The 27091-nt window shown below is 39.6% G+C and overlaps 1 long non-coding RNA gene across 3 annotated transcripts in view; it reads left to right on the forward strand.

The window, feature by feature from the left end:
- LOC309663976 overlaps positions 1 to 27091 on the forward strand; it is a 307408-nt gene that overhangs the window by 185193 nt on the left and 95124 nt on the right. For all 3 annotated transcript variants that reach the window (XR_014265525.1, XR_014265526.1, XR_014265527.1), the window contains one exon: positions 2691 to 2830. This is a non-coding gene — a long non-coding RNA (uncharacterized lncRNA). The remainder of the gene's footprint in view (positions 1 to 2690; positions 2831 to 27091) is intronic.

Consider the following 27091-nt stretch of genomic DNA (forward strand, 5'->3'; position numbering starts at 1 on the left):
CATTAAAGTTTGGAAAATGCTGCTCTAAAAACATGCTCTTATCCGACCCAGTGATAGGTCATACCTGAAGGACACAATGCTCACCAGGTTAGTTCCCATACTGGCTATTATTAACTCACCTGATTCTTGGTCTTATCTCATTTTGTTCTGTTTTGATACCTGCTCATTTCTTTGTCTTTCTATTTACACCATTTTGGCAACCCACTCAAATTTAACTTTGGGGATGCATGGCCTATCTGCTTTGCTTCCCATTTAACAAAAAGCATTCCCATTTCTGGCATGGTTTTCCTGCAGATTGCTAGTCCTAAACCCTCCATGTCTATCTGTTCGCATGGGCTACTCTCATTAGGTAATCCCTCAGGATTTCCTTGCTCAGACCTTAGTCAACAGGACCTTTCAAAAGGCATCTATTATTTGTGTGTGTTTGTGTAGTGCAAATGCAGCCAGATATACTGAGCCCCAAAGGAAATGTGCAGATATTAGTGAGACAATTTATGAAAGTGGTGATAACTGTTTCAAGAGATGGTGACTATCTTGTACCAGCTAGACTTTCTAAAATGCAGATGCTACATTTGTCATACAGAATTTTTATTAAAGAGGACTTATATGATTGATACTGTTACACTGAATTTTGAACATTCCATTCTGTTTTACTTAAATCAAGCCTCTGGGGGAAGTATATGATTTTTAAAGATTTTATTTTGGGGGAGAGAGACTTTGAATTTCTTCTCATTGAAATTTTTTTGTGTGTACAGCAAACTACCAAAAGGAAATAAATTCAGTGCAAAAAAAAAAAAAAGTTAATTGACCATTAAAAAAAAAAAAAGGAAATGAGGAGCTTAATGGCCTTGGATATTTTCATCATATTTTTTGAAATATTGTTCCTCCCTTTTGTAAGGTTTCAGAGTGAAATAACACCCTTGTCAAAATGTCTAAGCACTTCAATAATAGGTGATGGAGAAATGGTGACAGAGAGAAAACAGGTGTTTTTAGCTCCTCACTAATATAGCATGCAGGCAAAGATTTCCATTTTTGCCTGCTCCACAAGAGTAAATACTTTAGAACTACAGTCTTGATGAGAGCAAAAATGACTGTGAATAATGCCCACTTTCTGTGAAGGAGAATTTTAACTTTAATATTACTACTTAAAATGAGATTTCACCTATTTTTAACCTTCTCTTTGGTTACCAAGGCTGTAAAAAAAAGAATCTATTAATGACTATGTTAACACGTGCTAATGAGCTAAGAAATATTTTCTTCCTTCTAATATGGAAACCTCAATAAATATATGAGAAAAAGCTTTATATTAATGATGGTTTATGGTTCTGTCATTTAATTAGAATTAGGTGATATAAAGTGATCTGGTGCTCCTATCAAAACTTACAGATTTCTTTTTCCTTTCCCCAGTGCAATGATATATAATTATATTAGATAAATATAATAAGATAACAACAGAAAAATACTTGCAAACTCTACATTGTCATACAATGATGTTCTGTTCTGTAAAACTGAATGCATGATCTGATGAGGAAATTTAAACAAATGCCTCATTAGCTGATAATGGCTTAATATGTTAGAGTTGGGTAAGAGTTGCTTTGTGACAGCCTCTTGCAATCTCTTACCCTAGAGAAGTGAGTAGTGTGGAGGTTTTAAGCCAAGGCACTCTAATTAGGAGTTGCTTTTTGTTCCGGGCAGCCTGCCTTATCATCCCTGAAGTCAGAACTACTGCAGTCGCACAGCTCCACACATCAGCATGGTCTCCCAGATTCGGACAATCTGGTGGCATGGCTTGAAAGCCCACCACCTAGCAGGGGATGTTTTTTGCCCTGGTGAGAGGGCCCACATTTTCCTGTGAACCAGACTTTCAATATGCTGCTTTAAAGAAGCCAGTTCATCTTTTTGTTTAAAAATCTTGATACATTTGACTTCTAGAGTTTTCAAGAGTGTACAAGTAAGCTACAGGTTAGAACTGTGCTGTCCAATATGGTATAACCTCTAGCCACAGGTGACAGTTGAGGACTTGATGGGTGGCTAGTCCCAACTGAGATGTGCTGTTATTGAAAACTTCACACTGGATTTCAAAGAGTTAGAACAAAAAGAATGCAAATATTTCATTAACAGTTTCTTTATGTTGATTAATGTTCAAATGATATTTGAATATTTCAAATGATATTTCAACTATGGTTGTCATAGTTCTTTCAGGCTGCTATAACAAAATACCGTAGACTGGGTAGCTTATAAACAGCAGAAATTTATTTCTCACAGTTCTGGAAGTTGGGAAGTCCAAGATCAAAATGCCGGCAGATTTGGTATCTGGTGAGAATTCACTTCCTTGTTCATAGACAGCTGTCTTTTCACTATAACCTCACATGGCAGAAGGGGCAAGGCAGCTCTCTCGGGTCTCTTTTATAAAGGCACTAATCCCATTCATGGAGGCTCTGCCCTCATGGGCCTAATTACCTCTCAAAGGCCCCATCTCCTAACACCAACACATTAGCTATTAGGTTTCAATATATGAAATTTGAGGGGGCACGATATTTCAAACTTTTTCATTATTATGATATTTATTATAGTATCTGTGATCAGTTATCTTTGGTGTTACTACTATGACTCACTGAAAGCTCAGATGATGGTTAGCATTTTTTAGCAATGAAGTATTTTAAAATTAGGTATGTACATTGTTTTTTCAGATGCAATGCTGTTGTACACTTGGGACTACAGTATAGTGTGAACATAACTTTTACATGCACCAGAAGATTTGTGTGATTCGATTTACTGCTACATTCACTTTATTGTGGTGGTCTGGAACCAAACCCACATCATCTCTGAGGTACGCCTGTATTGCTCCTGACTTGCTTTATTACCAAAGATGATTTCATAGATGTATTGGCTTCCTACTGCTGCTGTAACAAGTTACCACAAACTTGGTGGCTTAATACAACACACTTTTATTTTCTTACAGTTCTAGAGGTCATAAATCTGAAAATCAACTACACTGGGCTGAAATCGAGGCTTTAGGTGGGAACCCATTTCCTTGCCTTTTCCTACTTTCTAGTGGCAGCCAGCATTCCTTGGCTCCTGGCCCCTTCAGAGCCAGCAGTATAGCATCTTGCTTCACTTGTCACACTGCCCTCTTTTTCTGTGTCTTTTTCTCTGCCTTCCTCATAATCTTCCTATTTTAATATCCTTAACTTAATCACAAAGTCCCTTTAGCCATGTAAGGTAACATTCACAGGTTCCAGAGATTAGGACATGGATATCTTTAGGTACCATTATTCAACCTACCACCATGAAAAAAACAAAAGACCAAATTTTAACTTCATATGATGAAGTCACCTGTCACCTAGTTTTGTTGTAAATGTTGTCTATGGATTTTGGTTTTGCTGTCTAGTTTCTCTGTTTTTATGTAGAGATTTGGTTATATCCAAAAATGATCCTACCACTGTCATCTTCATCTCCCCAGAATCCTCCCTTTCTTTCTAAGTTACATGTTGAAGCTTGTTTACATTATTGCTGTGTTCAAAGACCAGCTCTTGGGTTTATTTACCAATTCTGAGTACTGGGTATTTAGGGTTTTTTTTTTTATCATTTTACCATTTTTTATGCTCTTTTATGTTTATTCATTCCTTTTATTTTTAAAATATAAAAAGTTTTTTTATACTGTTATACTATTGTTCTTTTTCTAGATTTTAATTCACAGATTAGTTCATTTTTCCCCATCTTGTTACACACTGAAATATTTAAGACTATGGACTCCTTTTACTGAGAACTGTTTGGGTATTTCATATAAATTTTTATGTATAGTTTTCTCATCTTCATTTTAAAATTATCTACATTTATGATTTCTATTTCCTCTTTAACAATTGTTTAGTAGAGTGATTTTTAAATTTCTAAGGGGCTGGGATTTTCTTTAAACTTTCATTATTAATTTAAAATTTTATGAAATCATATTCAGAGATACAGCTTGTGAAACTTTGGCTTTGGAACTTTGAAATTTCATCTATATACTAATATGTGATAAATTATTGTAAATAGACTATAGGTCTTGGAAAAGAAAGTGTATTTTCTGTTTGTGCAATATTGTTCACTTTTATAAAATCGTATATTGTCAGTTTTAATAAATAGATTAATCAGCACCTTTATATCCTATATTTTCATTTATTTTGTCTGTCAAAGACAGATGTATTAGCATTTCTGAATATAATCATATTTCTGTCATCTTTCTCATTGTATTTCTAACAATTTTTGCTTTACATTTGCTAATGCAGTGTTATTTGACATATAAATGTTCAAGACAATTATATTTTCATTGTAAATTGAACCCTTTACCAATATAAAATGATGGTTTCTTTTGCACTTGCCTGGTATTCAATGTTATGTGATAGTACTATTGTAGTGATGCTTTATGATTTTTTAGCATTTACATAATATTCCTTCACCTTTTCTTTATATTTTTGTGCTGATTTGTATTAAGGTGTATTTGGTAAGCAACAGATAGTTAGGTTTTGTTACTTGACCCAATCTGAGGATTTTTGAATAGGGCATTGTAACTCATTTACATATTCTTGTTAAAACAGATATATTTTATATATTTTTTTATCATCTTGTTTCATTAACTTTCTTTTTTCTACTTTTTCTTACCTTTTTCCTTTTCTATTTATGGTATATTGTTTCTTTCTTCTTAGCTTCTCCATTGTTTCGGGAAGTATGTATTTATTTTAAATTCTACATTACTTTTGTAACTAAAAAGCATTTTCTAACTTGTTTTGTCTAAGTTTTAGAGAAGAGAGTAAACAATATCTTTTGACTTTTTCTTCCTGGAGTCAAGGAACTTCACTCCTTAACTCATCTTTTATTCCTGCCTTCCATTCTCCAATCTTATTATAGATGTTATTTCAGGTTTTGATCCAGATTTTAACTGTAAGATATTCTTACATTACATATTTCTCTTAAATGATAATAAATATTTATTAATTAAAAATTTTTGATATCAATAATTTAAAAAAACGTTCAGTCCTGGCACAAAGGACTGGATAAACATCCATGAAGAAGATTCTAAACTTTATAATCTAGTAGGTGATGGAGACAAGTAAGTAGGTGATCATAATATATCAACTAGTGGCCTAAGTTCTGTGATTGGTTGGTAATAAGGTGCTGTAGGGGCACCTGGGAGGGACCCTAACCTGCTTTTGATGGGTCAAAGAAGGTATTCTTAATCCTCACAACCTTCAATTAGAAGAAGAAATGACTTCCCACATTTTTTAGTTTCCTTTACCTAATGGAGACATTCTCCAGATTTCTTCTGACTTCTTTGTTCTCAAGTAAACCTACAGGAATAGAGGAAGGACTCAGAACATCTTTGAGGCACAACTGTTTCAGAGGCATTATGCCAAGTGCTTTACATTAGTCGTATCTTTTGAAGCTCATAACAACCCTGTGTGAAAGATACTTTTTTTCCACTTCACAGATAAAGCAACTGAGGCTCAGAAAGGTTAGGTAATTTGCTTTTCAATGCATGACTTGAAAGTGATTCCGATCCAAGCCTGGATGGCCTCAGAGCCCCTTCCACTATAAGCTGCTGAGACTGAGTGTTTGAGTCTTGACAGGGTTCTTATTTTTGGAGGTAGGGCCCAGGAGTTTGATGCATCAGTTTCGGTATAGGAGGCACTTCTTGTTTTTTGGGGGAGGAGTTGTGTGTGTGTGTGTGTGTGTGTGTGTGTGTGTTAGAGGAGATGGTAACAAGATTCTTCCTATCTCCTGGTGCCTGAGACTCATTGAATTTGATACGAGGAATATAGATTGCCTTTTTTAGAAAACTGGGACATTCCCATCATGGTAAGAATTGGTGGGAGTTTCATTCCTTTCTTCACCACTTTTTAGGCTACCAACATTGGTTTTGAGTCCCTGCCTCTTTGGAATAATTTTATTTGTTTCAAACTCAGCTGTGTTCTTGACTATAATTTCCCTTACAGGCCAGATATGCAGGGAGGTATTTCTTTGAGAGCCTTCACTGTGACTCCTGAGGATGGTGGGGGGAGACCATTTGTGGTATGGACCACAACAGAACACTTCTCTTCTGGCTTCACAGTGAGCTGGCCAACTTCTGTGCCCTCCCCCCACCAAAAATGTCCCTGTGTGTTGCCACAGAAAACTGCTCTGTCGGTTCAGTTCCTTGTCTTACAGAAGGGCTGATTTTAACCCTGCCTGGAGACTCTCCTTTCTTTGCTGTTATTCCTGTTAACCTGATGGTTTGCTAGTAATCAATTCTAATGAGTCCAACAGCAATCTCACCTTCCCTCCTCTGGTAAACATGGCCCTGGGTGTAAGTGTTACTTTGCAGTCTCTCTCTTTCTCCACTGGAGACCAGTACCTTGGCAATGAGTTGATAGACAGCTGAGCTGTCATAGGAAGAACCTGGGCATCCTACTCCTTCAGATCCTCCATCAAAAAGGCTTTCTGGAAGAACTGACTTTTGAGCTCAGATCGGATCTGAAAGGTGAACTGAGGAAGCAGAAGGGCTGGGGAGTGGGGTGGGTGGCACAGGGAGGCAGGTAGGAGCAGAGAAGAGTGTGTCAGATCAAGGCAGCTCCTGTCCCACAGGATTTTTGTAGGGATTCATGAGGAACATGCCATGCCCTTGTCAGTGGCTAGGTCCCCACCTAGGTATCTATTGCGACTAGTGCTCCTGTGCCTGGCATCTGTGTATCTAGAGAAAATTGCAGTTGTTTTGAAATTTTACCTCTAGAATTTTTGGGATGAAAAGGTCCTCTTTGGGGAGGGATCATTTGTTCGTTCATGCATTCATGGAGAGTGCATGGGACACAAAGAAAGGAGGGCCAGTCCTGCCAGGAAGGCAACAACTCTTCAGCGTGTAACACATTTTGCTCCAATCTGATAGGGCACTACCATGCTTCTATACACAGGGGGTAAATGTCATCTTGGTACATTAGTTTGTCACTTACAAGCATCTTTCAAATCCATTTTCTCATTTGAATGATTATAGCAGTCATTTTATAGACAATGAAGCAGATATTGAGATGTTTAACAATGTGCTGGGGGCGCACAGCAAGAAAATGGCAGAGACGGGACTGAAATTCAAGACTCCTGACTGCCAGTCTTATCTTTTTGGCCGCTGGAAGGATCAGACTCTTTTGATCTGGGGGGGTCTTCACTGCCCTGGAGGGTTCATTCATTCATTCCTGCCTCCATATACAGGCATCGCACTTGGCTTTGAGGAGACTGCCAGTCTTCAGTCAGGTGGTCAGGCTTGGTGGGGGCTGGCACACCCCATGCCTTGAGAAAGGCATGCAAACTGCTGGAAAAGCGTGATGCGGTGGGGGCAGTAGAGGAGCAAGGAGAGCGCCTGGCAGTGGGTGATGGGCTGGGCTGAGACGACTCCCAACAGCACTCAGGCTGAGCGCTTCTCCTTGGCTCCCTTAATCACTGGGGCCGAAGCACCATGGCTTCTGGGGGCCAGGTCTACCTATCAGCTTCAGCCCTTCCTCAAATCTACCCTCTCCCCTCCGCAACCCATCCAACTGGGCAGAGGCTGCAGAGTCGTCTCACAGCCACTCTGAGCTCAGCAGTGGCAGCCTGCTCTGGTCTCCGTGACGGCCCTCTCTGTCTCCAATTTGGTGGAATATGCTGTCCCTAAAGAGTATCTGGGAACTTCAGCATCTGGCTTTGGGCGAGGTAGTTAACCACGCTAGGCCTCTGTTTCCTCGTCTGAAAGGTGGAGGATTATTAGTGCCATCTCATGGGACTAAATGAGATAATACACATAAAAGGCTTAGCTCAAAGGCTGGCATATAGATGCTCCACAAACTGACAATAGAGCATTAATGAGTGGTCCTAAGAATCGCCTGGGGAAAGCTTGTTAAAAATACAGGTTCCCATTGGGAGATTGGGAGTGACATATATACACTAATATGTATAAAATGGATAACTAAAATATATAAATAAATAAATAAAATACAGGTTCCCGGGCCCACTTTTAGTGATTTTGACTTAGTAATACTAATAGTTAACAATTATCAGTGTCTTACTGTGTCCCAGGAAGGCCCCATTCTAAGTACTTGGCATGAGTTATCTCATTTCCTCTTCACAACGACCCTATAAAGTAGATACTATTATAATATGATGTTCAGTTTACATGCCAGGAAACTCAGGCTAAAATAGATGAGGCAGTTTGCCTGAGTTCACGTAGCTATTAAGTATGTGGGATCAGGATTTGAAACCATTAGTCTGACTTCAGGGCCTGGATCCTGCTCTCCACCTCTATACTACTTACGAGGACTGATTCTGGGGCTGGGGGAATCTACTTTTGTCACCATACCCTTTTGATTCAGAAACATATGGTCTGTGGATAATGCTTTAAGAAACACTGTGAAGGCTATTAATCTATCTCCTTCAGCCTCAGCCTCTAGCATCCCCCATGTGCTCTGGGAGCTGGCTTCCTATGACCCATCTCCCGCTACGGCCTCTCACCTGACAGGCATTTGTGCCCACAAGTGCTTGACGACAGTTTATGCAGAGGCTTCTGGGAGCGGGAGTTGACAACTCCATCTGTCTGTGGCCAGAGCCTGCAGGTGTCTTTTCTTTCTATACCCTTTCCTGTGTTTCCACTTCATCTTGTGCTGTGGCCTTTGGGGTTCCCTGCTTATCACTTCCTGTCCTGCTGTTTCCCTTTGGAGTTGGGTCCCTCCTGTTTACCTATCCCAATTACCTGGTACACCTGAGGGAGGAGAGCCGGAGGGAGGGTGGGTGGAGGGCTCCCTAAGGTCTCTGCTGGAATCTCTTCCCATAGTGAGGTTGGTTACCAAAGCATTATTTGTGGATTCATGTTTCTTGGATACTTGGAACATTTGGTTGCTTTGGTACCCTGGGATACCCTTTTCCCTTGGGGCATGGTATATATATGTGGCGCTGGGAGGGAATGGAAGAGAGCTACAGGGGTTCTGACAAGTCCCTTAGAAACCTGACTTTAGACACAACAATTGAGAGAGGTTGATACCACCCTTCTGTCTGGTCACATCTCTTCTCCATTTAAAATCGATTAATGGCTTCCAGTTGCCTTGAGGCAGAGTCCAAAAATCCTAATCAGGCCTCCAGAGTCCTACATGAGTTGGCCCTGCCTACCTCTCTGGTCTCTATTTGCCCATTCTCTGTTTATTCAAAGTCTTCTGGCACTTCGACCTTCCTTCCAGTCTTCGGATGTGCTGGACTCCTTACCCCAGCATGTTGTGTATCGTTTCCTCAGCTTGTACTCTCCTCCTCCCATGACCAGCTTACTTCTACTTTAGCCCTTAATGAAAATGTCACTCAGGATGGCCTTTCTTGACCATCCAGGGTAAGTGAGGCCCCCCATCATGACATGACATATTTTTGCCATTTAGCACTTATCACGTTGTTATTTGGATAATTATTTGTTTGACATCTGAGTTCGTTAGATAGTCAGTTCCATGCAAGCATGGCCTATGTTTCCCTTGCACAATTCTGTGTTCCTTGTATTTAGCATTGTGCCTCGCACACAGTGAGTGCTCAAGAGCTGAAAAAATGAGTCACAGGGAGGTCAGGGGCCTGGAGCATCTTCAGAGCTACTGAGTGGGTCTGAGGACAGCTGGAGGCATGTGATATTGCGGTGCTGCCAGAAGGCTTTCTTCCAGGGATCTTCGGTGAGTTCCTCAAAAAGAGCTGGGCAGAACCATAGCAGCGAGGGTAGGGGAAAACCTAGGAGCTAGGAAGCCAGGCCTTTTCCAAGAATGTATTTTTGTAAGTTGGTTTCAGAACAACAAAGGTTATCCCAAGAAAGAGAAACTTATTTCTCAGTAGGAGCAGTAGGTATACTCCTCAGGCTTATACTATGATGGTCAGAGCTGGAAGGAAACTTAGAGATGTCTAATTTCACAGATACTGAGCCCGAAACTCAGAGAGGGAAAGCACCTCATTCAAGAGAGACCATAACCAGATTTCTTGTCTCTCAGACCAATTCTTATTTCATTACAACATACTGCACTTTGATTTGGGACCACTGTTGGAGGTGAAAAGAAATCATTAGAAAATGAATGTTTCCTGAAATATCACCTGCAATTTATTGCACTCAGAATTTCACACTGATAAATAACCTCTTTCTCATTAACATGCAGGCTCCCTACAATTAGCACTCTCATTTGCACTATGTAAACAGCTTCTAACTGTGCCTTTTACCTCTTTGTTCAAAGATTTCTGTTAGCAAAGAAACAAGAAGGAAATTAGTAGCAGGTGAGAGCTTATTTTTAATTATATTGAGATTGACTGTTGTTCTCCAAATCTTCTCTAATTCCCCCAAGATATTTATTTGCAGACCAAATAATCTATTTCAATCTATTAAAGCAGCAGCCATTTCTGATCTTTATTTACTAAATGAAAACACAAATGGCAGCAGTGGATTTCTGGCTTGGTGCCAAGAGAGGCAGCTTTGGGGGATGGAGCTTGCATCAAGCTTTGATCTGAGAAGTGTAGCAATCACAGTGAAGTAGTAAGTACGGAAGATGTTGAAGAGCACCAATTTGGCATGGGATGGGCTTAGAGTCCCAAAGTCAAGGCTTTCTTAGTGGTAACTCCCAAGGTCTATGAAGTCAAGTTTATGTTCTTTAGCAGAAGAATTTTAGCCTGTCACCAAGAATGAGAAACTTTGTGTCTGCCAATGATGAAGGGACTGGCTTATAGCCAGTCAGTCTTACGGTCAGAACATTTCAAAGAATATCTATTGCAGCTTCTCACTAAGGGCAAGAATCCCTTTTGAAATATCTGGCCATTGATGTTGCAGGAGCTCACCATTTCACTTGTTAATGTACTCTGTTCTGAAATTTGTCTTCCCCTAATTGACATCTTGTCTCCAGTAACTTTCACATGTTGGGGAATGCATACTGAAAGAAACAAACTTCTCTTTTACATGACAATTCTATGTTACCTTATACATCTGAAGACTGGGGCCTGTCCCTTGAACTTGCTCCAGTCTATGGTTCCTTTAACTACTTTTAATGAGACATTGTTTCCAGGCCCCTTATACTCTGGTTGGTTTCCTTTGGACATGCTATAGGTGGTGAAGGCCTCCTACAGTGAGCTGTCAAGGATTGAATACAGTGCACCAAGCATTATCTGATCAGTGCACAGACAGTGTAAACACCCTGACAGCCAAAGGCCATACTCCTCGCTGGGACCTCACTCTGCACACTGCACACTGCCCTCTTGCAAGTTTTCATCTGTTTGAGGAGCACATTAGAATACTCTAGATTTCTTTTTAAAACCTACCGCTCCTTCCTTGAAATGGGAAATCCCTCTTTGATGAAGAGTCAGTTATCACATTTGAGTATATTTTATTTAGCATTTCTGAGCTATTTCCATTAGTTGTTAAATAATTTACATCTTATAAAGCATTTCATTTTACAAAGAACTTTCACAATAACCCCAAGAGACAGGGAAGGTCAGGGTTGTTACCCCCTTTTCACAAATGAGGAAACTAGACCCACAGAGGTAATGACTTATGGAATGCCATACAGAGTTGGGATTCCAGCCCCCATTCTCTGGCTGTAGGTTCACGCCTTGTTGTCACTACATCACAGCTGGCTCTCTTTAGCAGATAATTGGGTTGAGAGGGAACAAGTGAGCTCATGAAGCAACTGAACACGGCCTTAGTTCCTCCACTTTGTCAAGTTTAGCAGTCCTTCTGGGCCCTTTATCCTCTGTCATTTGTCCAATGAGTAGGTCGACGGGAGCCCCATCATTGGTATGAAGTTGTAAAATGCGAGATTCACCCCCATTTATAAGCTGAATAGAGAAGGTGACTTTCTGAAATTTAAGGTAAAGTTTGAATTGGAATTATTTATATTGCACTAATTGGTAATTTATGCTTTGACTATTTCTATGTGACTTAATTTGAAGTTACATTTGAAAAGAATACTTCGAGAACCTAATAATAGAAAGGGAAACAATCGTACCTAGAAATCTAAACCAGGAAGGGTTACTATCAGCTTTCAGTTTCCTGGTGTCCACAGCGAGAATGGAAACACAGTGGGTTACTAAACTCTCCTTTTCTTGTAAAAGGAAGCAAACAATTAGAGAGAAGTGACACCTACCCCAACTGGAATCTCTCCCTTTCATCATTATGTAAACAATTCTGAACAGCAGAATGATCCATGACTTCAATCGCAATTTACAAACTGCTGGAGATTCCATTCAGGCGGTCTGAGAATCTACCCTTTGAAACTGCTCCCAGATGCTTCTGGTAATCAACCAAGTTAGGGAACTACTTAGGGATGCTCATTAGAAATGCAGATTTCTGGCTCTGCCCCAAAGATCCATGTGCCCCGGATTCTTACCTCTCTTGCTAGGCTTTTGATTAGAGCAGTAGTTTGTAAAGCTAATAATTGAGGCTCTTTAAGTGAGGTCTAGAAGGCAGGGCATTCTTTCTTTTTTTTTTTTAAAGATTTTTTTGATGTGGACTAGACCATTTTTTTTGTTAAAGTCTTTATTGAATTTGTCACAATATTGCTTCTGTTTTATGTTTTGGTTTTTTGGCCACGAGACATTTGGGATCTTAGCTCCCCAACCAGGGTTCAAACCCTCACCCCCTGCATTGGAAGGCGAAGTCTTAACCACTGGACCGCCAGGGAAGTCCCAAGGGCGTTCTTCAGAGCAGCAAGGAAGCAGCAGCAATGACGTTTTCATCTGACAGTTAAGGATTTGGATTTGTAACCTCACCAAGACAGAGGATCACTCCTTTTCGTGGACCAGTCAAGATTACCTAAAAGCATGACCCAGGCTTCTCTTACTTAGGTAGCAGTTTTGGTTCTGATCAGTTGCTCAAGGCTTTTACGGCTGAAGGGTTTTATACCACAAGGCACAAGAGAAACACTTTCATCCAGGAGGATTTTGGAAGAGGGTCTTGTCAGTCACCTGGCTGTCGACAGAAGAAGCTTATTATGGATCCTATGGAGTGTTTGATACTGCATAATACTGTAGTTATACGGTCCCTCTGTACAGCTCAATGCAGCTCTGCATAGCACGATAAATTCACCTGTTAGAGTTATTTAATGTTGTGCATCTGAATGCTGAAGAATGTCTGCACGTTAGAATTAACGTCAGTCTTGGACATGATAAATATGATTCTAGTGGCTCCTCTGAGAAGCTTCACTAGGGTACCGTTTTATTGTCTGCCGTCTCAAAGACTTAAATCTTTTTTTCTGTCTTTAGTTCATAGGATAAAAACATGTGAAATCACTGGGATTTATATAGGCAGATTTGGCAGCTCTTTCATTTTTTACTTGGACTGTCAGATATAAATCAACGTTACAGCACTCTTTCCAAGAATGTGTTAGAATGTGCATGTGTTTGGGGAGCAGACATGGTATTTCTATTATAATTTTGTTTGTTAGGTGTGATCGGAATTGTTTGGCTTTGTTTTATAACATTCACAATTTGTGGTTATTTAATTGGTTCTCTTCTGTTATCCCTACCCAGTGACTGTCGAGTTCTTTTTTTGTGTGCCTCTGTGCCTTCATTCCTGCCCGGAAGTCCCACCCCTCCCTCCCATCCATTAAGACTTAACTTTGGCACCACTTTCCTGATAAAGGCTTTTCTGGTATCTCTACCCTATATTGATATTTCCTTAAACTTCTTCATAATTTGTTGTCCTTATCATCTTACTGTTCATTTTCTAGTTATTAACCATCAATCCAGCACTTTATTTTTTTTTAATATATTTTTTAAAAATTTTATTTATTTATTTATTGGCTGTGTTGGGTCTTCGTTTCTGTGGGAGGGCTTCCTCTAGCAGTGGCAAGCGGGGGCCACTCCTCATCGCGGTGCACGGGCCTCTCACCATCGCGGCCTCTCCTGTTGCGAGCACAGGTTCCAGACGCGCAGGCTCAGTAGTTGTGGCTCACGGGCCTAGTTGCTCTGCGGCATGTGGGATCTTCCCAGACCAGGGCTCGAACCCGTGTCCCCTGCATTGGCAGGCAGACTCTCAACCACTGCGCTACCAGGGAAGCCCCAGCACTTTATTTTAAACTGCTCTGTTGGCCAACAGTTTCACATGTGTGTCTCATTTTCCCAATTAGATTTTGAGCTCACTGTGGATAGAGTCCATATCTTATGTATCTTTTTTATATCACTCCCTCCCCAGTGGTATGTACCCATGCTGGGCATATGTAGATGTGACTTAGTTCAGGCTGCTATGAAAAAAATACCATACACTGTATAGTTAAAACAATAGAAATTTATTTCTCACAGTTCTGGAGGGTGGGAAGTCCAAGATCAAGGTGCTGGGTGATTTGGTTCTTCGTGAGGGTCTGCTTCCTGGCTGTCTTTTTATTGTATCCTCAGATGTTGGAAAGCAGAGAGAGGATGCAAGTCATCTTATGTCTCTTCTTATATGGGTACCAACCCCACCATGAGGACTCCACTCTCAAAGGCCCCATCTCCAAATACCATCACAGTGGGGGTTAGAGTTTCAAGATATGAATTTTGAGGAAACATAAACATTCAGTCCATAGCAAGATGCTTAGCAGGATGATTGATTGTTTTACTCCCTCACCACTACAGTTGGTGAAGATTTCTATTTTCAAAATCAATTGAAGGAGCAACAAGGACCATTTGATTATGAGCCCCACAAAGGCAAGAACCATGTGTGCTCTATTTATCATGGCATCTCCAGTATACATCCTCAACAACTTGAACAGTTGCTGAATTAATTGCTCGAATGACTTTTGTCTAAATCTGATCTCACATTTCACATGAATCTTATGTGCAGAAATGGAAAGCAAGGTATTTACTTCTGTCAAGGTAGAAGCTCCTGGAGTTTGAGATGAGCTGGAGCCTATTCTTCTCTTGCCACTTTCTAAGCCCATCCCTCCCTGTCACATCCCCAAATGGACAAAACAAAAGAGGCAAAGGGGAAGCTTTGATTCTATGCCATTATGAGGACAGTATCTTGTTCCTTGACGAAACCCCCAATAAAGTCATTTGTTTTTTTAAACATCTCTAAACATTTGGACTTTCCTGCACCCCATAGAATTTTAAATCCTTTTATATCCACCCAGTATCCAGTATTAAAGTAACAATATGAAAGACGAAAGTATTCAGCTACATCTTTGGTTTCTATGGCAAAGGCTTAAGAAATGACAATGACAAGAGTGGGGGTAAACCTTTCCCCTTTCAGAGCCTCAATTTCCTTCCTTTCAAAATGAGAAGGCTGGGCCACGGACCCTCGAAGTTCAGGTGGGCCCTCCATTCTGTGCTAATGATAACAATCCAGGTAATTTACCATTCAGTTTTGAGGTCACATTGCTAAGAGCACATCCAGGTGGTGTGTCAGGTTCTTAAGTTCTTAATTCTTGTCCTTTGGGAGACGAGAGGGAGAAAGTTCAGCCTTGTTCCCATGACCTCATACGCTGTGTATCAAAGGCCTCGGAGATTTTCTTGGCTGCCTGCCAATTTTCTTGGTCGTTTTTACTTCCCAGCTTTGTCTGTGTGCACCAGGGCCTCAGTGAAGCCCCAAGAGACATCATTGCCCAACATGAGGGAGCTAAAGTCTTCTCTGAAGCCGTCGAGGACTGGCTCTGTTCTAATAGTGCTGGGATTTTGCCTCTGATCATTTGACATGTTCTTAAATTGGAATTTATAGGAGCTCCTTTCCCCAGTCCTAGGATCAAGAGGTAGAAATGGATGAAAGAGAAGGCCCACTCTCTTTTCATAAAATCTCAGTGCTGGCAGATTACTCAAGCACACCTTTGCTTATTAAACTTCTTTTTTAAAGGTCCTCAAAAAATCAATCACAGAGATGCAGGATGTGGGACATATACAATCCTCATTCACTCATTCATTTAATCAATACCTGAGTGCTCACCATGTGCCAGTGGCTGAGATAAGCATTCTGTTGGTTTGCCAGGGCTGCCAAAACAGAATACCACAGACTGGATGGCTTAAACAACAGAAACTTATTTTCTCACAGTTTTGGAGGCAGGGAAGTTCAAGATCAAGGTGCCAGCTGGGTTGCTTTCTTCTGAGGTCTCTCTTCTAGGCTAGCAGACAACCACCTTCTTGTCCTCACTCAGTTGTCCCTTAGTCTGTGTGTTGCCTGTGTTCTAATCCCCCCTTCTTATAAAAACTCCAGTCATATTGGATTAGGGTCCACTCATATGACCTAATTTTACGTTAATGTCTTCTTTAAAAGCTCTAACTTCAAATAAAGTCACGTCGTGAGGTACTGGGGATTAGTACTTCAGCATGCAAATTTGGGAGGGAACACACTGCAGCACAACACAAAATTGTGACTTAGTGGCAGATATAATAATAATGAAAATAAGATTTCAGCTGACAGGGAAGTCAGTATGATTTAACTGACTGCCTAACGTTATGGCAATCTCAAGCTGTGTGACCAGATACATGACACAATATATGTTCTCTTAATCAGTTTCCACTTAATTAACTTCTTGGATTCATGTATTCTCTTGATCACTTTGGTAGCTATGCCAACCAAGGCCCACAGCATGCTACATGCTGGTGGCCGGGGGGTTCTTTTTTTTGAATTTTTGGATTTTATTTTATTTATTTTTTTATACAGCAGGTTCTTATCAGTCATCCATTTTATACACATCAGTGTATACATGTCAATCCCAATCTCCCAATTCATCACACCCCCACCCCCACCCCCCTGCTGCTTTCCCCCTTTGGTGTCCATATATTTGTTCTCTACATCTGTGTCTCAATTTCTACCATGCAAACTGGTTCATCTGTACCATTTTTCTAGGTTCCAAATATATGCATTAATATATGATATTTGTTTTTCTCTTTCGGACTTACTTCACTCTGTATGACAGTCTCTAGATCCAACCCCGTCTCAACACATGACCCAATTTCGTTCCTTTTTATGGCTGAGTAATATTCCATTGTATATATGTACCACATCTTCTTTATCCATTCACCTGTCAATGGACACTTAGGTTGCTTCCATGTCCTGGCTATTGTAAATAGTGCTGCAATGAACATTGGGGTGCATGTGTCTTTTTGAATTATGGCTTTCTCTGGGTATATGCCCAGTAGTGGGATTGCTGGGTCATATGGTAATTCTATTTTTAGTTTTTTAAGGAACCTCCATACTGTTCTCCATAGTGGCTGTATCAATTTACATTCCCACCAACAGTGCAAGAGGGTTCCCTTTTCTCCACACCCTCTCCAGCATTTGTTGTTTGTAGATTTTCTGATGATGCCCATTCTAACTGGTGTGAGGTGATACCTCATTGTAGTTTTGATTTGCATTTCTCTAATAATTAGTGATGTTGAGCAGCTTTTCATGTGCTTCTTGGCCGTCTGTATGTGTTCTTTGAAGAAATGTCTGTTTAGGTCTTCTGCCCATTTTTGGATTGGGTTGTTTGTTTTTTTAATATTGAGCTGCATGAGCTGTTTATATATTTTGGAGATTAATCCTTTGTCCGTTGATTCGTTTGCAAATATTTTCTCCCATTCTGAGGGTTGTCTTTTCGTCTTGTTTATGGTTTCCTTTGCTGTGCAAAAGCTTTGAAGTTTCATTAGGTCCCATTTGTTTATTTTTGTTTTTATTTTCATTACTCCAGGAGGTGGATCAAAAAAGATCTTGCTGTGATTTATGTCAAAGAGTGTTCTTCCTATGTTTTCTTCTAAGAGTTTTATAGTGTCTGGTCTTACATTTAGGTCTCGAATCCATTTTGAGTTTATTTTTGTGTATGGTGTTAGGGAGTGTTCTAATATCATTCTTTTACATGTAGCTGTCCAGTTTTCCCAGCACCACTTATTGCAGACACTGTCTTTTCTCCATTGTATATCCTTGCCTCCTTTGTCATAGATTAGTTGACCATAGGTGCATGGGTTTATCTCTGGGGTTTCTATCTTGTTCCATTGATCTATGTTTCTGTTTTTGTGCCGGTACCATATTGTCTTGATTACTATAGCTTTGTAGTATAGTCTGAAGTCAGGGAGTCTGATTCCTCCAGCTCTGCTTTTTTCCCTCCAGACTGCTTTGGCTATTCGGGGTCTTTTGTGTCTCCATACAAATTTTAAGATTTTTTGTTCTAGTTCTGTAAAAAATGCCATTGGTAATTTGATAGGGATTGCATTGAATCTGTAGATTGCTTTGGGTAGTATAGTCATTTTCACAATATTGATTCTTCCTATCCAAGAACATGGTATATCTCTCCATCTGTTGGTATCATCTTTAATTTCTTTCATCAGTGTCTTACAGTTTTCTGCATACAGGTCTTTGTCTCCCTAGGTAGGTTTATTCCTAGGTATTTTATTCTTTTTGTTGCAATGGTAAATGGGAGTGTTTCCTTAATTTCTGTTTCAGATTTTTCATCATTAGTGTATAGGAATGCAAGAGATTTCTGTGCATTAATTTTGTGTCCTGCAACTTTACCAAATTCATCGATTAGCTCTAGTAGTTTTCTGGTCATCTTTAGGATTCTCTATGTATAGTGTCATGTCATCTGCAAACAGTGACAGTTTTACTTCTTCTTTCCCAATTTGTAATCCTTTTATTTCTTTTTCTTCTCTGATTGCTGTGGCTAGGACTTCCAAAACTATGTTGAATAATAGTGGTGAGAGTGGACATCCTTGTCTCATCCCTGATCTAGAGGAAATGCTTTCAGTTTTTCACCATTGAGAATGATGTTTGCTGTGGGTTTGTCGTGTATTGCCTTTATTATGTTGAGGTAGTTTCCCTCTATGCCCACTTCCTGGAGAGTTTTTATCATAAATGGGTGTTGAATTTTGTCAAAAGCTTTTTCTGCATCTATTGAGATGATCATATGGTTTTTCTTCTTCAATTTGTTAATATGGTGTATCACATTGATTGATTTGCATATATTGAAGAATCCTTGCATCCCTGGGATACATCCCACTTGATCATGGTGTATGATCCTTTTAATGTGTTGTTGGATTCTGTTTGCTAGTATTTTGTTGAGGATTTTTGCATCTATATTCATCAGTGATACTGGTCTGTAATTTTCTTTTTTTGTAGTATCTTTGTCTGGTTTTGGTATCAGGGTGATGGTGGCCTCATAGAATGAGTTCAGAAGTATTCCTTCCTCTGCAATTTTTTGGAAGAGTTTGAGAAGGATGGGTGTTAGCTCTTCTCTAAATGTTTAATAGAATTCACCTGTGAAGCCATCTGGTCCTGGACTTTTGTTTGTTGGAAGATTTTTAATCATAGTTTCAATTTCATTACTTGTGATTGGTCTGTTCATATTTTCTGTTTCTTCCTGGTTCAGTCTTGGAAGCTTATACCTTTCTAAGAATTTGTCCATTTCTTCCAGGTTGTCCATTTTATTGACATAGAGTTGCTTGTAGTAGTCTCTTAGGATGCTTTGTATTTCTGCAGTGTCTGTTGTAACTTCTCCTTTTTCATTTCTAATTTTATTGATTTGAGTCCTCTCCCTCTTTTTATTGATGAGTCTGGCTAATGGTTTATCAATTTTGTTTATCTTCTCAAAGAACCAGCTTTTAGTTTTATTGATCTTTGCTATTGTTTTCTTTGATTCTATTTCATTTATTTCTGCTCTGATCTTTATGATTTCTTTCCTTCTGCTAACTTTGTGTTTTCTTTGTTCTTTCTCTAGTTCCTTTAGGTGTAAGGTTTGATTGTTTATTTGAGATTTTGCTTGTTTCTTGAGGTAGGCTTGTATTGCTATAAACTTCCCTCTTAGAACTGCTTTTGCTGCATCCCATAGGTTTTGGATCATCGTGTTTTCATTGTAATTTGTCTCTAGGTATTTTTTGATTTCCTCTTTGATTTCTTCAGTGATCTCTTGGTTATTTAGTAAAACGTATTGTTTAGCCTCCATGTGTTTGTGCTTTTTACGTTTTTTTCCCTGTAATTGATTTCTAATCACATAGCGTTGTGTTCAGAAAAGATGCTTGATGTGATTTCAGTTTTCTTAAATTTACTGAGGCTTGATTTGTGACCCAAGTTGTGATCTATTCTGGAGAATGTTCCGTGCGCACTTGAGAAGAAAGTGTAATCTGCTGTTTTTGGATGGAATGTCCTATAAATATCAGTTAAATCTACCTGGTCTATTGTGTCATTTAAAGCTTGTGTTTCCTTATTAATTTTCTGTTTGGATGATCTGTCCATTGGTGTAAGTGAGGTGTTAAAGTCCCCCACTATTATTGTGTTACTGTCGATTTCCTCTTTTATAACTGTTAGCAGTTGCCTTATGTATTGCGGTGCTCCTATGTTGGGTGCATATATATTTATAATTGTTAAATCTTCTTCTTGGATTGATCCCTTGATCATTATGTAGTGTCCTTCCTTGTCTCTTGTAACATTCTTTATTTTAAAGTCTATCTTATCAGATATGAGTATTGCTACTCCAGCTTTCTTTTGATTTCCATTTGCATGGAATATCTTTTTCCACCCCCTCACTCTCAGTCTGTATGTGTCCCTAGGTCTGAAGTGGGTCTCTTGTAGACAGCCTATATATGGGTCTTGTTTTTGTATCCATTCAGCAAGCCTGTGTCTTTTGGTTGGAGCATTTAATCCATTCACTTTTAAGGTAATTATCAATATGTATGTTCCTATGACCATTTTCTTAATTGTTTTGGGTTTGTTTTTGTAGATCCTTTTCTTCTCTTGTGTTTCCCACTTAGAGAAGTTCCTTTAGCATTTGTTGTAGAGCTGGTTTGGTGGTGCTGAATTCTCTTAGCTTTTGCTTGTCTGTAAAGCTTTTGATTTCTCCATCGAATCTGAATGAGATCCTTGCTGGGTAGAGTAATCTTGGTTGTATGTTCTTCCCTTTCATCACTTTAAGTATCTCATGACACTCCCTTCTGGCTTGTAGAGTTTCTGCTGAGAAATCAGCTGTTAACCTTATGAGAGTTCCCTTGTATGTTATTTGCCATTTTTCCCTTGCTGCTTTCAATAATTTTTCTTTGTCTTTAATTTTTGCCAATTTGATTACTATGTGTCTCGGCGTGTTTCTCCTTCGGTTTATCCTGTATGGGACTCTCTGCACTTCCTGGACTTGGGTGGCTATTTCCTTTCCCATGTTAGGGAAGATTTGACTATAATCTCTTCAAATATTTTCTCAGGTCCTTTATCTCTCTCTTCTCCTTCTGCGACCCCTATAATGTGAATGTTGCTGCATTTAATGTTGTCCCAGAGGTCTCTTAGGCCGTCTTCATTTCTTTTCATTCTTTTTTCTTTATTCTGTTCCACAGCAGTGAATTCCACCATTCTGTCTTCAGGTCACTTATCCGTTCTTCTGCCTCAGTTATTCTGCTATTGATTCCTTCTGGTGTATTTTTCATTTCAGTTATTGTATGGTTCATCTCTTTTTGTTTGTTCTTTAATTCTTCTAGGTCTTTGTTAAACATTTCTTGCATCTTCTCGATCTTTGCCTCCATTCTTTTTCCGAGGTCCTGGATCATCTTCACTATCATTATTCTGAATTCTTTTTCCGGAAAGTTGCCTATCTCCACTTCCTTTAGTTGTTTTTCTGGGGTTTTATCTTGTTCCTTCATCTGGTACATAGCCCTCTGCCTTTTCATCTTGTCTATCTTTCTGTGAATGTGGTTTTTTTTCCACAGGCTGCAGGATTGTAGTTCTTCTTGCTTCTTCTGTCTGCCCTCTCTGGGGGGGTTCTTCTCTAGTGTATTCAGGCACTTGTGCCCCATCCAGATGGGCCCATGCTCACCAAGAATCACTTGCATTTATTCACAAATATGGAAATGCCATTTATACTTTTTATTGTAATTATAGAATTTAATCATATATTATGTAAACAAATGAAACATGAGAGCAAAAGAGAGTTGTTTCTATGGGAAATGTTTTAGAAACACTTGATAATGTTTAGCCACTAAAAGAATTGGTGTCAGTGAGGGTGTGGAACAGATGTGGTTCAAGCCCTGGCTCTGCCTCTTTCTAGCTGGTAATTTTGGACATTTTACTTTACCCCTGCCGGACAGTAACACGATAGTTGAGAGCAAGGACTCAGTCAACTATAAAAGACTAGAAGGATTTTATACTCAGAATCTGTACACTTGCTTCATAAGTCTCTTTAAGTTCTTAGCTTAGATTAGTTCCCTAACTGTAAGCTGTATGAGGGCATCAAATAGGTCTATTTTTCTTACCATACCTAATGAATAGCACAATGCCTGGCACATGACAGGTGCTCAGTAAATATTTCCTTAATGAAGGACGTGTGTTAACATTTTGGTGCATTTCCTTCCTGTGTTTTTTCTATGTGTGTTATATACATACATTATATTTTTTGAATATATTATATGTATTTTTGTTCTCTGTTTTTTTCCACTTAACCTGATTACATCCTAAAAATTTTCCTAAGTCACTAGAAATTCTTAAGGGAAAACCTTTGTGATTTGGAATGACAGCTGGTTCTCTGGGAATTATACACAATATATACCACCTGTCTCCCTTAACTTGAGTATTCTAAGACATCATGGGTGTGGTTAAAGGGATGCTGTGTCTGTGAATGGCATCCCTCATATGTGTTGCTGCAGAAAAGAGGCTGCAATAGAATAGAACTGTTCTATTGGCTAGAACAGCTTACAAAGAGCAGATTGGCTTACTCAGTCCTGAAGGCTACTTAGGAAGGTCACTGCCAGAGACCAGGAGACTAAATAATTCTTACCTCCTCAAATGACTCTCTCCTGTTTAGCTTCACAGAGGGGTTTACACGTACCAGAAACTTGACACGTCTAAAACTTTCTTATCCCTCTGTGTTACCCTGGGCATTTAAGAGCACCACCAGTCTCTTAGTCATTCAAGCTACAAACTTCAGGTTCCTCTTTGACTTGTCCCTCTCCCTCCACACTGGATAAGTCCTGCCAATGCAGTCTCTGAGAACTCTCTTGAATCCCCACCACCACCACCACCACCATTCTCTGTTAACCATGACTTTGTCCTCTCTCAGACCTTCATCACTGGGACTTTTGCAGTATCTTCTTCATTGGGTTGGTTACTTCCTGCCTCACCCACTTCTCATTCATTCTTTACATTCTAGTGAGTTTTTTCCTACTCAATGCAGATTGAATCATATTGTTTTTCAAATTTTCTGCTCAAAATCCTTTGAGGGTTTCCCTTGCCATGGAACAGAGTTCTAACTCTTTACGTTCAGGGCATTTTACTCCAATTTATATTTCCACTCTATTTTTCTAATATAAAAATTCTAAAATAATTTTTTAAAAGGGCATTTTTTTATTACAGAAAGGCAGACATGGACCACCTTCTGCTCTGCCCCTTTCTAGGTGTTAATTTTGGCCACGTTACTTAACCCCTACAGAGCAGTAACATGATGAACTCAAGAGCCCCTCCACCCTGCTTCACCGCTTAGTGGTGGTAAGACCTTAGGCAAATGACTTAAACACTCTAGAACTCAGGTTCCTTTTCTCTGAAATGGGCTTTGCACCTGTACAGTTGAATTGTTTTGAAGAGTAAATGAACTAATGCATGTGTAGGTTTTAGAATAGCATCCAACACATGGTAAGTACTAGATAGGTGTTTGCTATTATCATGTGAGACCTGGTTTCCACATCTGTAAAATGGGGGTAGTATTACCCATGTATCCCACAGGAGTATTTTATAATTGAATAAAATGATATGAGATCGTCTATGTGAAAACACCTAGAACAACCTCTGGAAGATGTTCAGTTCTCTCTCTTATCCAGACCTCAACTTAGAATTCAGTTCCACCTCTTGGGGTCTGCTACAGCCCTTTTTAAATGATGTTAATACAGCACCAATCACTCTGTATTATAATTATATAATTTTATATACAGGCATACCTCAGAGATATTGCGGGTTTGGTTCTAGACCACCATAGTACAGTGCAGTGCAGTGCAGTGATTATTGCAATAAAGTGAATCACAAGATTTTTATGGTTTCCCAGTGCAGATAAAAGTTGTGTTTCCACTAAACTGTAGTCTATTAAGAATGCAATAGCATTATGTCTTAAAAAACAATATACATATCTTAGTTAAAAATACAAAACAGAAAAACAATTAAAATAGTAACATCAAAGATCACTGATCACAAATCACCATAACGAAAATAATAATAATGTTGTGAGAATTACCAAATGTGGCACAGACACAAAGTAAGAAAATGCTCTTGGGAAAATGGTGCCGATAGACTTGTTCCCCGCAGGGTTGCCACAAAACTTCAATTTGTAAAAAACGCAGTATCTGCAAAACTCAATAAAACAAAGTGCAATAAAAGAAGGCATGCATATATATATTCTCTCTATGTAAAGAATATATATGTAGAGGAGGCTGTGTATCATTAATTTCCATATTACTAACTCATGACTCAATACCAGGCACAGAAGGATGAGGCAGTATAGGTAATGATTACAAATGCAGCCTCTTGAGTCAGACAAATGTAGGTCCAAATCTCAGCCATGCCTCTTGCTAGCTGTGTGTAGGATCTTGGACAGGTTACTTGCCTCTCTGCTGATACTACCCTCCATATAGGGCTGGTTGAGGACTGGGCAAAGTAATTGAACGTACAGCACAGTGACTTGATCCTAACAAGAACTAAATAAATCCTGTCTGGTCATAATAATTTATAGACATTTGTTAATTTTAATTATTATCTTAGGAATAGCATAGGTGTCAATCCTCTAACTAAAAAAAAATTTTTTTAAATTCTTTTATACTATGACGTTAGATAGATGTGATCCGTGAATTTACCATTTAAGTTTCAGTTACTGGCTTTTGCCTCTTCCAGAAAGTTGAGACAAGAGGTAAGTGCTGAAATGGGAAGCTCTGTAGTGAAGGGCACAGTGAGGAGAACCTTCCCTATTGTCCTTAATAAACAACAGAGAGAGGCCACCCATGTGGTAAAGGAACAACCTTTCCTATAATTTCTTTGTTGAAATTGAAGAAACGAAATGAGCACTGACGGAGATGGGTGACGTCACCTTGTCATCTGCCATTCCTGAAGTACCACTTCCTCTTCGTGGGGGCATGAGGACCCAACACAGAAGTGCAGCTCAGTCACTCATGGAGGGGGTGTCAGCTCTTCAGAGGTTCACTTTTAATGGAAGGGCGTCATTGCCAAACACCTGGCTCCCTGTTCTTGGGGGAGAAACAGACGTAAGATTAAGAAACACATGACACCAGCATAGGAGCGGTTACTTTTCAAATTATCCTAAAGGCCTGTTACATTATGTGCTCCCTCCATCACCCCCATACACATACGCTTCAATTCAATTCTACAAAAATAAATTCTGTGTGCCACATTCGTGCTAAGCATCATTCTGGATGCTGTGGGAAGTCGTGGTGGGGCAAATGCGAAGATTTCTCTGATACAGTAATGCCCTCAAGAAAGTTTATGATCTAGTAGGAAAACAGAAGTATTCTAAAATCAAGCGTACTTTGTAAGATAATGCATAATAAATTAATGAAGGGTAAACAGAAGCCATGGACACTGAGAGGGGAGGGGTCGCCCAGGAAAAGGGAGTTAACATTTGTTAAGCAGCTATCGTGCAGCACATGTTGTGCTAGGAATTTTACATATATTATTTCCTCCACAGAAAAATCAAATGAGGTCAATATTATTAACTCTTTTACAACTGTCTGAGTTAAATCTCAGTGAGGTTAAGCTAACTCGTCCACACCATACAGTTAGCGTTAGTCGGGGTAGCATCCAGATCCAAGGCTGTTTGATGGCAGAGTTTTGGCACTTCCCTTTCTGCTAAAGAGGACAAGAGGTGGCTTTTGATTGGTGCTTGAAAAAAATGTCAACAGATAGAAAAAAATGGGGGAGAGGGAACAAGAAGAGATGGCTTTCACCTGAGAAAAGGCTGGTGTGTCATGAGAGAACTTAATAACCATGTTAGAAGCCCACCTGTCTCACCTGTCCCATCCAAAGCATCCATTCCGTCAAACAAATCATGCATACATTCTATGAGACAGGCGCGTCGTACTGGTTACAAAGAGATAGAGGTGCATAACACAGAAACCCATGACCTCACTCATGTCATGAGTCAAAATATACCCTGGGAAATGTGCAAACAATACATAGTACAGTCAATGCCAATGTGGCACTGGTGTGTTATCGCTCATGATTATTTTACCTAAAAAGAATGACAGAGACTGAGATGACATATCATGAAAAGGCACTGGACTGGGATTTGGAGGATCTGAGTCTAGTCTTGCCTCTGCTACTTCTCAACTTTGTGACTTTGGACAAGTCACATCCATTCCCTGGGCCTGAATTTCTTCATGGAAGGAGTAAAGGTTTAATTTACATGGTTTTGAACGTCTTCCTTCCAGCTCAAAGCATACACTGAGAAGCTTTGCTAAATTTACTTTGCTCTAGCAGGTTCCTTCTTCTCTTTCAAGTTTTCTCCTCCATGTCTTCCCTAAGATGGCTGATGCTCCAGTTATTATAACCTCTCAGAGTGAAGGAGCAGAAGATGAGGAAGGGGAGGGGAGCCAAACATAAACTCTGTCTCTGAGAAGGAAGGTGCAGTTGGACACTGGCTCAAGGAGGTCAGCTGACTGTGGCTGGGAAACCCCAGACTGGAAGATCTCTACCGCCCCTTCAGCTCTGCCCATCTGTGTCTCCATGGATGGAAGTGACACCATGGGCCTACCTTATTCATCCAGCCACTAACTGTGCTTACAAAACGTGACTGGTTGACCACTCCTGGGTAAGATAGAAAAGCCACCATGTCATTGTGCTTCAGCCCAGTGGAGATGACAAAGGTAGAAAACAGATTCATGAGGCTAAATTTAAGCATTTATTTAAATTTAGGTCATTTATTATCACCGAATCTCCAATTCTTCCCCTTTCTGTGTTTATAATAAATGTCAGCTTATTCTTGGACTGCTAAATACACAAACTAAATGATATCTTCCCAGGTACTCTTTTGGAAGGCTGGTTCCCTAGGAACCCTTGTGTGTTTGCATAGCATTCCACTCTTACCTTGGACACTAACTCTCTGTGTCATTTTAGACAAGCTACTAGCCTTGTAGTGCCAAGGTTTCCTCATGGTAAGATGAGGAAGTTTGGTTTCATTCATTAGCCTTGATTACCTCTTTTTCTTACCAT

The sequence above is a fragment of the Balaenoptera physalus genome (assembly GCF_965194825.1).
Source record: "Balaenoptera physalus genome assembly, chromosome: 7".
Lineage (NCBI taxonomy): Eukaryota > Metazoa > Chordata > Mammalia > Artiodactyla > Balaenopteridae > Balaenoptera > Balaenoptera physalus.